The sequence below is a fragment of the Rhinolophus hipposideros genome (assembly GCF_964194185.1).
Source record: "Rhinolophus hipposideros genome assembly, chromosome: 4".
NCBI classification, from domain to species: Eukaryota; Metazoa; Chordata; class Mammalia; order Chiroptera; family Rhinolophidae; genus Rhinolophus; species Rhinolophus hipposideros.
Genome location: NC_138050.1, coordinates 80,624,312 through 80,638,391, shown reverse-complemented (window position 1 = coordinate 80,638,391; position 14,080 = coordinate 80,624,312). Strand labels below are relative to the sequence as shown.

The 14,080-nt window shown below is 37.5% G+C and overlaps 1 protein-coding gene and 1 pseudogene across 10 annotated transcripts in view; one reads left to right on the top strand and one right to left on the bottom strand.

The window, feature by feature from the left end:
* LMO7 (LIM domain 7) overlaps positions 1-14,080 on the top strand; it is a 190,489-nt gene that overhangs the window by 25,589 nt on the left and 150,820 nt on the right. The gene's annotated exons all lie outside the window — the stretch shown is intronic.
* Positions 4,823-5,667, bottom strand: LOC308496625 (ATP synthase subunit gamma, mitochondrial-like; annotated as a pseudogene). The gene has a single exon. The product of its transcript is annotated as an ATP synthase subunit gamma, mitochondrial-like (transcript).

Below are 14,080 nucleotides of genomic sequence, written 5' to 3'. Positions count from 1 at the left end.
ATCAAAATAGGACTTCTAAATGTTTAAATAAGAACCTTTAAAGTTTCAAAATGTTGTGAAGTATCAGTACTAATGGTGAATACTGTAGTTTTTGGACCTTTTCTGGTCTGTATGTCAAATGTTTAAGACACAAAACACTTCAATACCACTTTTGATAAAATTAGAAAGACATTACATAGTAGGAGTTTTTATATAAGATAAATCAAGTAACTTAATGACTAGGGAACAATTAATATCTTTGTTCCCCGTGTATTCATGTCTAGAACTTAACATTTGCCAAATAAAAAACTTGATTTTCTTTTTACTAACTCTTCATGATACATCTGGAATCCAATAACAAGGTTGATTTTAATTTAGATAACGGCTGGTTCTTGAAAAGATCTTTCTAAATAGCTTTGTAAGGCAACAATAGATATATGTGTTCCTGCTCATAATTTTTTGGGGAAATTTTGTTTCATGGTTGAGGTTGATAGCTGAAGAACATCGTTTTCAATTAGAAAAATAAATTATGTGCCTCATTTTTGTGTAGTTACTATTGTCAACCTAAATAAAGAGGTAAACTGAGGCAAATGCAAGTGACCAGAAATTGAGTTTATTTGGGAGTAGCAAAGGAATCGAAATTTGGGAAATGCATGCTGTAGCTTCAAGTTGCAGGAGAGTCCTTTGGGGCAGTCTGTATACACAGTCAAGGAGTGCAAAGAGGGGGCAGCCCAGCCAGAATCCTAACTGTATGTTCATTGGCTTGAGGATGGGGAGGGTTTGTTGGCAAATGTTCATTGGCCAGGAAGTAGTTTTCAGTCTCCTGTAAGGCAGGCGTTTCCAGGAAATCAGTTTCTCAGTTCTTAAGTTCCATTCTTCTGAGGGCGTATGCATGGCATTCTTCTTTTCATAGCCTCCAGTTCCATTTTTGATTGAAATCCTTTCATACTATGAAAATGTGAAATAATTGATGACTTTCAATTTTTGTTGAATGAGATACACTGATAGAGTAAAATAAGTTTATCTACTTTGAAAATATATATCTATTATTTAGGGTTGATGATTTTCATGACTTTTTTTTTTAAGCTGTTTTCTATCTAGACATTCTTTGATGCTCTCTCCCTTGTGCCAAGATTCTTTTTCCAGTGCTACTTTCTGTGATATTTTCTCTCTGCTCTCCAGTTTTTTCCCTTTATTTTTATATCCCATAAATGGGATTTTGGGATAGAGAAAGGGGAATGTAAAAAGTCTGTCAATGAATTCTTAAATATTATTTTTTAATCCAAAACTTGCCTTGATTTTAATTTTACTACTCAAGTTGGCTAAAAGAACATTGGAAAAAAAGAAAAGTTTTCTAGTCTTTTTAGTTCTGCCTTAATATATTCAAACATTTAGATTGATATGTTACGAGGATTATTTATTTATTGACCTCATAATCCCTATCTTTTACATATTCTGCGCTCACAGTACAAAATCAGTATAAGACAGTATTTCTGGAGCCCACCTGGCAAGGCTTGTTTATATGATCATCCCCAAGGGGCCCTCTGGCTGGTGAAAATGCATGTATTTTCCATTACCTAGTTTAAATTAGCATAATGATACGATGTCAGATATGTGTATATAATAAACTTTTTAAGTATTGTTTGTTTCTGAGGAAATAAAAAGGGCTTCTCAAATTATACTGAATACTTCATAGTAGTTTGAAATCTGCTCTCATGCTTTTATTCTTAGGTGGACTACCCTATTAGATTTTCAGTAATTTCATTAGAAATTTAAAGCTTTCAGAAAATGTTCAAAGGTTTTGATTGAGGTAACTTTTAGAATCAGAGTTCAGAAACAAATCTGTTCTGATACTTTCTTTTTTCTTAAGGCTATGATTTTCTTTCTGTAGTGTAGTTATTGTTCTTATATATCCTGGATATTTGGAAATAGTCATTTAGGTACTTTGTAAACTTTATATGGGGAAAGATCAAATTTACTTTTGGATTGTTATTTTGTAAATTAATAAAATTTTAATCTGAACGGATTAAATTGCTTGTTAGAATTCTAATTTAGAGGCAGTTTGTATCTATATACTTGGCCCACATTTTATATATTCCGTAGCTATTCAGTGTTGGAGGCTAGAAACCAGAAATGAATATAGTAAGGATTTCTACGAGGTGTTGGTAGTTATTTAACTAAAAGTATGTTTTCTATTTAAGATGATATTTTCTGTGTTATGAAGAGTGTTAGAGGATATTTAGAAGAAAACTCATAAAGGATTAAGATTTTTTTCCCCCCAATAATGTTTGGTGTAAGAATGTTCTAATGTGCTTTTAACTGAAATGAAGTTAAAGAAAATGTAAAACGGAAGTTAAAAACTTAAACCTAAAATAGCTTGTTATTGATATAAACCAGGCTTACAACTTACACTGAAATACATTTTAAAAATTGACAATTAATTTGGGAATTGGCTATTACTCTGACTATTTTGTGATTGTAATTTTTTTTTTTTAAATGAGGTTGGTTTCCCCAATGTCTTCATTATTTGTGTCAGGATTTCAAAACTTTAAAAACAGGAAATTTTGCTAAAGTATTCTCAATTCTTACCTGTTAGTTCTAGAATGAGGCGTTTAATAATCTTGATGATCCAGGATGGTGTAGTTACAGTTGATGCTATCCTGGGTCCTTACTGTGCTCCTAAGGCCATTCCAGGCTTCCTGCAAAAACAAAAAGACGGCACATTCTCCCTTCTTTATTTTCATTCAGTCAGGGGTTCTAGGCTGTTAAGCAAGAGGACTCAGTTGTTGGACATTTTATTCTCCATGCCTGGGGACTGTACCCCTCTGCAGCTGCTCTTGACAAACAAAAGTGTGATATTTGTCGCTCTATTGTTGGTCTCTCCCATTTTCTTCCCTCTTCAGTTTTTTTTTCATTGTTTATTTTGTAACCTTTATGTGAAAAACAGTCAATCAGAGTACTTTTTAATTTCTCTGTGAGGATTAGACTATCTTAACTCCACACATCTTAGAATTTTTCATGGAGACGCAACATTGTTGCTAGATATTTCTTTGAGAGCTATTTCTTCTGTTAGAAATTATTTCTGTCACCCTTTCCTTTTGTCCCCAGATTCCTTCTCTGTACTTTATTTGAACTCTGAGAGACCTGAAATGCTTATACTTAGGTACCTGAGATTTTATTATACGTGTAAAGGAGAACCTCCTAATAAGTTTGATGTTGGGAAGTAGAGTGAAGAGCACGCTTGTCGCCTCACAGGACAGATTAACTTCTGTGTTTAGAGTTTGCAGGTATGGCTGACTTTATTTCTTCATCAAATCAGTATTCACGAAGGATCATGTGTCTGCTAAAAGCATGAATGAAATTCTGGGCCTTATTCTGGGATACAGAAATGAATGGCTTACATGATTATTTCCTGGTTTAGTTGTCTGATACATATCATAGGCAACATAGGCAGAGAGAGCTATGGGAGAGGAGAGGAGACATCAGAAGCAGATTATTGGGGGAAAATTAGGACAGCTTTCGAAAGAGGCAAACTTAATGAATCCACGTCTTGGAAATGAGTAGGTTTTTAACTGGGAAATGTGGAACTGAAAGCCTTTTCTTCTAAGGGAACAGGTTCCGCTGACTGTGAGGCAGACTGATGTTTCAGGGGCACTCCCAGAACTCTAGCTGGAGCTTCGAGGAGCAGCGAGACACCAGTGCAGACCCTGTCAAGCAGCAGTTTTCCGGGTGGTTTCTGAGATCTGTAGGTCCCTGAGACGCTTTTGTGTGTGTGTGGAGGGGAGTCTATACGTGCAAAACAATATTAAGATTTTATTTGGCTTTTTCATCCTAATTCTCTCCAGAGTATGCTAAGAATTTTCCAGAGGCTAGATGATGTGTGATGACGTCATTGCTCTCATGTTTAATGGAGTATAGATTTGTGGATTCTTGTGTTTGAAAAATTTCTCACTTTAAATTTCTAAAACAGTAAATAGTGCTAGATAAAGCTACATACATAAGCAAAAGCTCTTTGGGGCCTTCAATAATTTTTAAGAGTTGAGTCCTGAGACCCAAAAGTCTGAGAATGAATGCTGTTCTAAAGACCTTGGATTTTATTTTAAGTGCCACAGGGAGTCATTTAGTGACTTTTGCAAGACGGTGACGTGATCAGTATTTTTAGAGCCTGGGATGAAGTGCTTACAGGCCAGCCTGGGGCAGAGAGAATCGTCAAGCAGCTGTTGCTGTAATGTAGGAGAGATATAAGGTCTCCAGCTACTTTCTGTTGGGATAGATGTGGTGGTATAAATACTCGTAGAGAGATCTAACGTACCGAGAATCAGTAGCTCTGGAATGTTTGTGTGAGGAAGAGGTCCTGCTCACTCCCAGGTTTTTAACATGGGATGCTGGCACCTGCGGAGTATCGTGAACTGAGTGGACTGCTTTCTTCTTTCTGCACTTGAAAGGTATGTTGCACTCTTCTCTGGCTTCCTTCCGTTGTCTCTCATGAGAAGAGCTTGTAATTCAAATCAGTGCACTTCTGTATGCAACGTGTCATTTTCCTCTGGTGATTTTCTAGATTTCCTAGTGTTTGCTTATCTTCTTGAATTGCTAAATGCATTTCCCAATTTTTGAGGAAATTTTGGCCGATATTTTATCAAAAATCTTTTTCTTCCATATTCTCTATCTCTCTCCTCTTCTTTCCCCCCCATTATTGTAAGTTACTGTAAGATAATTTACAAATATCTTGATGTCTTTAGTAATTTAAACAATGGACCAAAAATTTCTTCCTGCCAGGATAGCAGTAATCCTGCTGGCTGAATTCTCCTTCTTTTCCCCTTATTTGAGCAGGGAACTTGATTCATTAATTCAGAGCTGCAGTGCCCCAGATGATTTCAATCAACTCTTTTGTGATGACAGCATGGCGGGTGTGACTGAAAGTCAAAGTCCATTTGTCAGTCATCTCATAAGCATTCCTGCCAGCGTTGTCTGTGGCTGTCATCCTGGCATTTGGGATTCCTTTAGAGAATAGCAGATGATGTTGGCCAGATTGTATTCTTGGTAATTCTGCAGCACGTCAGCATCAATATCATCGTAGATACTCATGCTGATCTCAGCACTTGCATTGCTATTAAGGGAAAAGGTGGGCTTTCTTTCTGTCTCAGAAGAGGTGACAGATCTGAATCGATTACAGATGCTAGGTCCTTCATCAAATTCATATCCAGAATTTAATAATTCTAGGACAGTGATTGATGCATCTCCAAAAGTAGGGGGTTTTCTTCCCACTTCCTTTAATGATACTGGTCAGAATGAGTCCTATGAACTATAGCCCTAATTTTATCACCAATCCCAACAATCTTAACTTCTTTCCTGGCTGTTGTTCATCTGTTTAGCAATCCAAGAATGGATAGCTCGCAAAGTCCTCCATCTGAGGATGTTTCTTCTTGTCGTCAGGCACCTTAACAGCAGCATTTTCGTACAGAGCCAAAGATGCTCTTCCATACACTTGAGCTGGTTTCAGCTCCTTCTCAGCTTGGGAGTATGTTGCTGCTGTTAGCATTTTTATAGCCTTGGGGATTTTCCGGGTGGTTTTAATTGACTTGAGTCACCTGGTAATATCTTTCAAAAGTTGCCATATTTTGAACTTGGCTCCATCGTGGTTGTGTGGCCCGGGGCTGATAGCCCAGCAATGCCTGCCCAAGAAAACATGGTGGTGCTGACCGCGCTGAAGGTCAGTCCTCTCTCTCCTTCTGTGACATCAATTACAGTTGTTGCCCAATTGTGTTAGACATTTTAATGTCCCACAGGTCCCTAAAATTCATTTTTTTCAATTTTTCATCTTTCTGTTCTTCAGATTGAATAATTTTTATATTGCTCTGTCTTCAGTACATCACCAATATCTTGAACGAGTTCACTGACTCTTTTGTCCCATTTTGTGGTTAATCCCATCTAGTAGAGTTTTTATTTCAGATACTTTATTTTTCAGTTGCTGAATTTTCATTTAGTATTTCTGTTGTCATTGTCATAGTTTATATTTCTCTGCTGAGAGTTCCTTTCATTGTTATTGTGAACCTTTTCTCCTTTCTATACCTGAGAATTGGAATGATAGCTGCTTTAAAATGCTTGCTTGCTAATTAGAACTTTGGTGACTCCCTTGATTGTCCTTTTCCTTGGGAAGGAACCCGTTTCCTGCTTCTTTTATCTCAAGTAATTTGGATCCTATCCTGGACATTATAAATGACATGTTGTAGGAGCTCTCAATTTTGTTACATTTTTGCAAAAAAAGGTATTTTTGTTTTCTTGTTTGTTTGGTTAAAGCAGACACTTAATTTCGCTGGACTCAAAGTGCCAATTCTGTTTTTCCTATCATGGCAGCAGCTTAAATCTCAGTTCAGCTTTTTCCCTTCAGCAGAATGCTTGGAGTCTGCCTGCACATCTGCGACTCAGTGGCCATCTGAGATTTGGAAGAAGTTTTATACTTCATTCTCTCTTGCTCTCTTGCCTGGAATTTCTCATTTTCCACTGACTGACTGTTCGGGACTCTGCCCTCTAGTTCTGAGCCAGTGAGGCTGTTTTTTGTTTGTTTTTTTGTTTAGCAGAGAGTGAGCCACGTGTGTGGCACAGACTGAGGTGTGTCCTCAGGCTATAAACCTTAAAAAAACTGGAAACTCATCCATGCAGTTCATTCTTCCACATGTCAGCTCACCTCCAGTAACTGCCTGCTTTTATTTGCTCTCCAGTGCTGTCAGAAACCTGTTTTTCTATATCTGTAAGTACTGCATTTATAGTTTTTATCTGTGGGAGAGTTGGTCTGATACCACGTTTCCCCCAAAAGAAGACCTAGCTGGACCATCAGCTCTAATGCGTCTTTTGGAGCAAAAATTAATATAAGACCCGATATTATATGATATTACATTATATTATGCCTGGTCTTATATTAGTTTTTGCCCCAAAAGACAGATTAGAGCTGATTGTCCGGCTAGGTCTTATTTTCGGGGAAACATGTACAGGAGGTACTTGTCCTAGAAATTTTGTTGGCAGTACTAATTGAGGAAGAGAGATTATAAAGACAGCCAAATTAAGTGAGTGGTAGGGAAGTGAGGCGGGATGATGAATTTAATTTTGGTCATCTTGAGTATGTTGGTAACCAAAGTGGAGTTACCCACCGAGTGGTAGTTCTGCATGTGTGAATCTTGGAAGTGTGGTTTGGGCTGGAGATATGGATTTAGGACTTCTAAGCATGCTGATGATGACTGACATCATGAGAGTGGTTAAGCAGGGAGGGATGTTTCGAGAGAGCGTTGACCTGTATTCACAACCCTGAGGAACAACCATGTTTAAGCGGTAGAGCTAGGAAGAGCAATCCAGGAAGGAGATTCGAAATGTAAGAGAGTAAGGGAAAGTTGTAACAGAAACCAAGCCAGTGGGCAGCAGTTCTTCACTTGGGATCTACTGATTCAGTTGGTCCAGGATTACTAAATTTCAGGGGGTTTCTGAACTCTCTACTGTGGGCACGCATATGTGTGTGTGTGTGTTTCTGAACTCTCTACTGTGTGTGTGTGTGTGTGTGTGTGTGTGTGTGTGTGTGTGTGTGATTATACTGGGGTGAAGGTCCATAGCATTCATCAGATTTCTAAAAAGGTCTGTGGGTTTGTGACCTACAAATACTTAAATGGTGAAATACACAGTATCAGATTGAAGCTCAGCAAAATGACTGAAAAATCTCTAATCCGCAACTTTGGAGTACACCCGTGGCTTAGCGCATTTCAGAGTGAAGGTGGAAGACAGTTTGGAATTCACTGAGAAGTAAATTGGAGATGCAGAGGTAAGGATCAGCAGGATAGAATTCTCTTTCAGGAAGTCTGGATGATAAGGCGAGGAGAGATTGCACGATAGAGAGGAATCAGATCAAGAAAAACATTGCACTGGCCTCATCTGTCACAGGCCACTTGCCATTCTATCCCCATTGCACTTATGCACTGAGTTTTTCAGTTTGTGAAAGCTGCTCTATGGTCCAGCTCTGCTTGTGTAGGCTGGCGTGTATACATTTACAGCTTTTGATCCCAAAGTGGTTATGAGCTACATGAAAACAGGACTGACTTTTCTCTTTATTTCTGGTGTTCTTTCCCGATAGCACCTTTTATTGTACCCTGCATGTAGAAAAGACTTCACATGGCTCCCTGGGAAAGATTTCAGGATATGGGATAGGCCCGTGAGCTAGTGGAAACAGGGGTCCCAGTGCCAAGAGTGTAGAGCACATCTCTGGTGCAAGGTTTCCCTCCCAGGTCTGCCTCGTTTTCTCAGGTCTCCAGGGGGATTGCAACTTGTGTACACTACAGACTTGCCTTCCTAGGTTTACCCCTTATAGGCCCTTAGAACAAGGGAAGGCCTTAAGAACTTTGTCCAGGACAAGTAGGGAAGTATGGTATGTATATCCCCCTCTCCCGCCTTTGATCCTCTTTTCTTAATAGACGGGAAGTGTGATTAAATGGGAAGACACTGACTGAATTAGGATGGGAATTAGAAAGGTAGGCTGAAGTAGGGGGCTGAGGTTTCGTAGCTTTCTGAACTCATCCTGATGTCCTTACATTAAAGGAAAATTGCAAAATAGCTACTGTGGCTTGTTCCTATTGCTTTTAGTTTCTGCCCCTGAGAAATAAAATACTTTCCTGCTTCCCAGTGTGCCCCCCTCACCTAAGCCAGCGAATTAAATAAAAATTCTTGTTCCTTCTAACCCCAAGGAAGTTATCAAGTGTCATTGTTGTTCTAATACCAGATAATGCTGGAAATATTTGATCAACAAATAAATGAGAGCCAATTCACCATCAACATTTAATTCTTAATGAAATTTTTTTAAAAAATGCATCTATAGTGGGTTAAATTTACGGTAGATATTTTGGACCCTACCCTGCTTAGGCTCTTTGCCAAAGAGTAAAATATATCAACTCAGCTTTGGAGTTCAGTTCCACAGCCAGCCTGCTGCCTTGCTTACCTCCACGAAAGCCCTGCATCACCTTGAGCTGGCACACCTTGGTGGGAAAGTGCAGGTTAACTGTACATTGTAACTAAAACAGATAGTCACACGGCTTCTGAGGAATCTGAATGCTTTGGGTAGTCTGCATATTTCATTTTTTGTTTAATTTTTAAAAGCACAAATGAAAATTTAATATATACACTATTTTGTTCTTTGGTTTTGGTACTTAATAGTATAATTTGATGACCCTTATATTGGCACATAAAGGGCTTTAAAAAGTTTTGTGTTTTTTTTTTTTTTAAGTTGGAAAATCACTATTTGTAGTTATTGTACTTCATTGAATGGATGAACTGGAATTAATCTAACCTGTCTTCTTTTGATAGATATTTAAGTTTGTTCTGATATTTGTAAGTATAAGCAAAAATGCTTCAGTAAGTAACATTGGGCATAGGTCATTTCACATGCATGTAGTTATAATTGTAGGATGGTTCCTAGTGCTGAATTGTTGGGTTTCTTTTCTAGAGGGTTGCCACACATGTAGGAGAGGATCTATTACCCCTATTCTTATTCTTGGGTAATCAAAAACATGATGGTGGTATCTAGTGGTTTTGATTTTGTAGTTGTCTGATTAAGTGAGATTGATCACCTCTTAATATGTTTAAGGGGAATTTCCTTTTATGGTTCCTGGGATTTTGTGTCATAGAAACCTTTTTCATTCCTAGAGTATAAAAATTCTCCCAATTTCTTTAGGTTATTTGTAGATTCACTTTGTATGCTTTAAAATCATTGATTTCTCTGGAATTAAATTACATTTAAGGTATGAACTATGGATCTAACTTTATTTTTCCTTCAGATAGCGACCCAGGTGAATTCACTTTTTTTTTTTTTGATATGACGTACATACCTACGGCAGACATTATAGGTTGTTCACCTGATATTCGTTCTTCTCTCTTCTCCATCTGAACCCCGATGTTTATGTGAATGTTAGTAACTTCAGAGAAAAAATTTGTCTTCTCAGACACACTTGTGCTAAGATCACCATGAGTCATGGAGGACTAGGGGATAAAGTATCCAGAAGAACTGTCACCTGGCTGGCAAAGAGGGATGAACTGACGGCATCACCCTTTGGTCTTACCTTCCCTGTTTTTCTGCTTCATGAGGATGTAAGGTGCAGAGGTCTGGTATCTGTGGACCATCATGGAAATTACTGTGGATTACACTTTGAGAAACGCTGCTATGGATGCTGTGAAATTCACACATGTAATTGTGAAAAATGGAACAGCAGTAAAAAACACTTGTGAAAAAAGTTCCAATCTCTGGCAGCAGAGGTCAGAGTGCTTCTGTGTATGTGTACTCTGGCACGCTCAAAGCAGAGTGAAATACAACGGAAGAATGCAACTGAGTGGGAGGACTCAATTAGTTTATTCCTAATATGCTGGCTTTCCCCAAACTGTACTTGAGAGTTAGGGTATACACAATCTACACTGAAATGTGATGGCATTGCAAACCAGATATGTTGTTTTTCTCATTTAGCCTACTTTTTGAAAGGCAGAGAAGACCTGCTCAGAGGAAATGATCCATTTAGTTTCAACATCTGGATAACATATTCCGATTAGAGTAGTGGAATAAGTCGTATCTAGTCCTTTAAAAATAGAGATTTAGTTGTAAAGAAAATACAAGGAATAATTTAATGAAATTACTGGATTAAATCTGCCAGCAACAGCAAATAGTTTGTAGTGAGTATATGGTTTCAGAGTCAATTTCAACTCCCTACTCCTGTTATTTATAATTTTATCTTCCATTTAAATTACACAGAAGAATGTTCAAGTGTATTTTTACCCTGTATTTTCTTTTAGTTATAGTCTTTTGTAAACCAAATTTAAGCTAGGATCCTTGACTGTAAAACAAATATTTTCATAAAATGATATTTAAATAAGAAATTGGGCTTCATTTTTTTTTTTTCAGATTGCTACACCTTTTTCTCCCATCCTAATCTTAGCATTTTCTTTTAGTTCCACAAATAAACTAAACATGCTCTTTTGGCAGAAATTTTCTTGTCTGTGGTATTGGTGGGAGTTTGAACCAACAAGGCAAATCCTAAGACATCTCTGTTGCAAGAAGCAAATTCTGAAATGATGTGTGACTGACTGCTCTGAGAGCACACTCTATCTAAATGTTACCCAGCCCTTCACTGCTGGAATGCTGTTCTTTAAAGAGACAAAGAGTGAGTTATTAACTTAGTTGAATAAGGTGGTCAATGAGACATGATGCTTGTAACTCATAAAATGAAAGAATTATTTTATAAATTGGCCTCCCCATTTGTAAATTTCTCTTCACATGCGCGTCCACACACAGGGATGTGTTGTCATTTACAGAGTTCTTCTTAGAAGAAACAAAGTAATAATTAAGATACGTGGGAAAATTTACAAAGTTTTCCCTAAAAGTGCACACATTTGTGAAAGACTTCATATACAATATCAAGTGACTGATAGATAAATATGTATGCATTGTTAGATGTAGTCACATTCCTGTGAAAGTATCCTTAGCTTCCTGCCTGGAGCATACTAGATGATTAGTAAATGTTGGTGGAATGATGAATAAAATTATGCTCTCAAGTAGAGCATGTTAATTTTTAAATATGGCTTTCTCCAGACTGAAAATTTGATGTATTTGGTAAAATAGTGACTGTCGCTACTCATTAGTCTCTATGATTATTAATGTAATTATAGTTAACAAAAACAGATTTTTCAGGGCTTGCATTTTTCAGGGCAATTATACACAAAGAAATCAAGCATTCCAAACTGGCTTCTTTCCTTTACTATGAATACCTTCTCAGCATCTCTGACTGTAGGGGGAAGTGTACCTGGAAGCAATGTAGCAGGTAATGTAACACCAGGGCGGGGGAGCAGGAATTTGTTAGGTGTTGATTCTCTTTTGAATTCTATGAATGTCCCTTGCTTTGTATCAATCCACACCTGAAGATTAGGTTTGTTCTGCTATGGATAAAACATTCCTTATTTAATGCATTCCACAGCAGCTACCAATTGAATGTGAAACTCAAACCTTGTTTCACTAGCTAACAAAGATGAGAAGGCATTGCATTATTAAAGCTTTTAGCCACTAAGAGGGGTGCTAGGTAAATAAGTTGAGGACAACCTTCCCCCATTGTTTCTAAAACAAAAACAACTATTCAGGGGTGGTACTTTTTTGTAATAAGGTGACGATTCTTCGATTCTTCGATGATTGCACTTAAGGCTTTCTTACAAACTATTAAATGTGTAAAACTATAACTTGGATTTAAGTTGAAGCTTTTAATATGAAAACTATGAGATTTTTCCTTTGGATCAAATCCTGGTAGTACAACTTTTATTTTTGTGCCCAAGGTATGTAAGAACAACTTATCTTACTTTTTAAGAAAAGTCTTTGAAGACCTTCTTTGTGTATAGATGGAGCCCCAGTATTTTTTTGTCCTGGATTTGTTTTTCATGGCTGACTAATTCAGAAGTGACATAGCTAATAATATATACATTAAGCACCAGTAAAGACAGGCGTATTGGAATGGTGGCATGATTGTTAGAGGATATAGACCATGAAAAGTCTTCTCTAAAAAATCTGCTCTAATGCTTTTGATTAATTAAAGATTCATTTACTTAGTTTTTTTTTTTCAGTTTTTTTTAAAATTGCAGTTATTCTCTGGGAGCGTTAACCACTGTCATTTAATTCTTATCATTATATTACATTTTGAATACACTTGGGATATGTTTTGTGTTGATTTATGTTTATAAGCTACTTTATGTTTAGACATTTCATTCAATAAATATTTGAGTACCTACTATGAGCCAATGTCTTTTCTAGGTATTTGGGATATATTCATGAAGAAACCAAACATACAGAATAAGAGTTAAGTTTGTAACAAAGTTCAGGCAAATATACTGAGTTTGCTGAAAATCTTGTAGTAGAAATTAGCTAGATTGCTTGTGTGTCCAAATAAAAGGCTGTGCATTTATTCCTGCAACCTTGTGTTTTTGAGGAATGCTTTCTAACGGGGTTCCACAGAGCAGAGCTCTTCATGATGACTTTTGGGAGATGGGGATGAGATTTGCAGAATAGATGGCTTTTCAGATTTGCAGAATCTTGTGTCACCGCCTCTCACCGCATCTCACCCCAAACCCCCTTTATTAGATCTGCTCTACTCCCATCAGTTTACATAGTTTCCTTTAAAAATAAATTTTCTACTCTAGGTATAAGGGAATACCCTATTACTGCAGAGTGTTAGTAAATGGATAATTATTTTTTCCTGTTTGAAATTTGCCTTTAGCACAGTGGTTTAGATGTTCCATGATTAACCTTTGTTGTCATATTAATCTGTCATGTTCATCTATGAGTTTAATTTCTTCCTTGTCTTTCTTGCTTGGTAAAACTGTTCAGGACACTAACTAGATGATTTTCCAAAATTCGTAGTTGTGCTAGAATTGGAAGTTTGGAAAAGACCTTACTCAGCAGCTGGTACTTGATCATGTTTATTATGCCCACTCCCTCCAGTGATAGAGTTTCTGTTCACAGTTGTTTTGTCTTTGTAGCAGACCGGATTCTGCCCAGAGCAGCTAGAGTTGCTGAGCCTTGGAAAAGAGCAAAGCTTATTCAGATGAGGAAATGGCAGAAGGGTATTTGTGCCAGCTCTTGCCAGAATAATGCTGTGAAATACTCTCCAAGTGTAGTCATTGAACTACCAGCATCAAAATAATCTAGAATGCTTGTTAGAGCTGCAAATTCCCAGCTCCCGCCTGAAGTATGAGCAGATGGTCCCGGCGATTCCTCATTCCCAGTACAGTTCAAGAGTCACTGTCTTAAACTTCTTAACATCAGCTGAGATAATGGCAACATTTCTAATAGCTGTTTCACATTTATGCCTCTTACCTTTTTTTATTGAGGTATAACTTTCAGTGAAATTCACCCTTTTTCGCGTACTGAGTTGTAACAGATGCATACAGTTGTGTGACTGCCACTTTAATCAAGATACAGCAGTGTCATCACTCCCGCCAAATTCCTTATGCACCTTGTTGTAGTCGACCCTTTGCTCCTCACCCCCTGTCCCTGGTAACCACTGATCTGTTTTCCTTCTTTGTAGGTGCTGCTGGTTTTAGCATT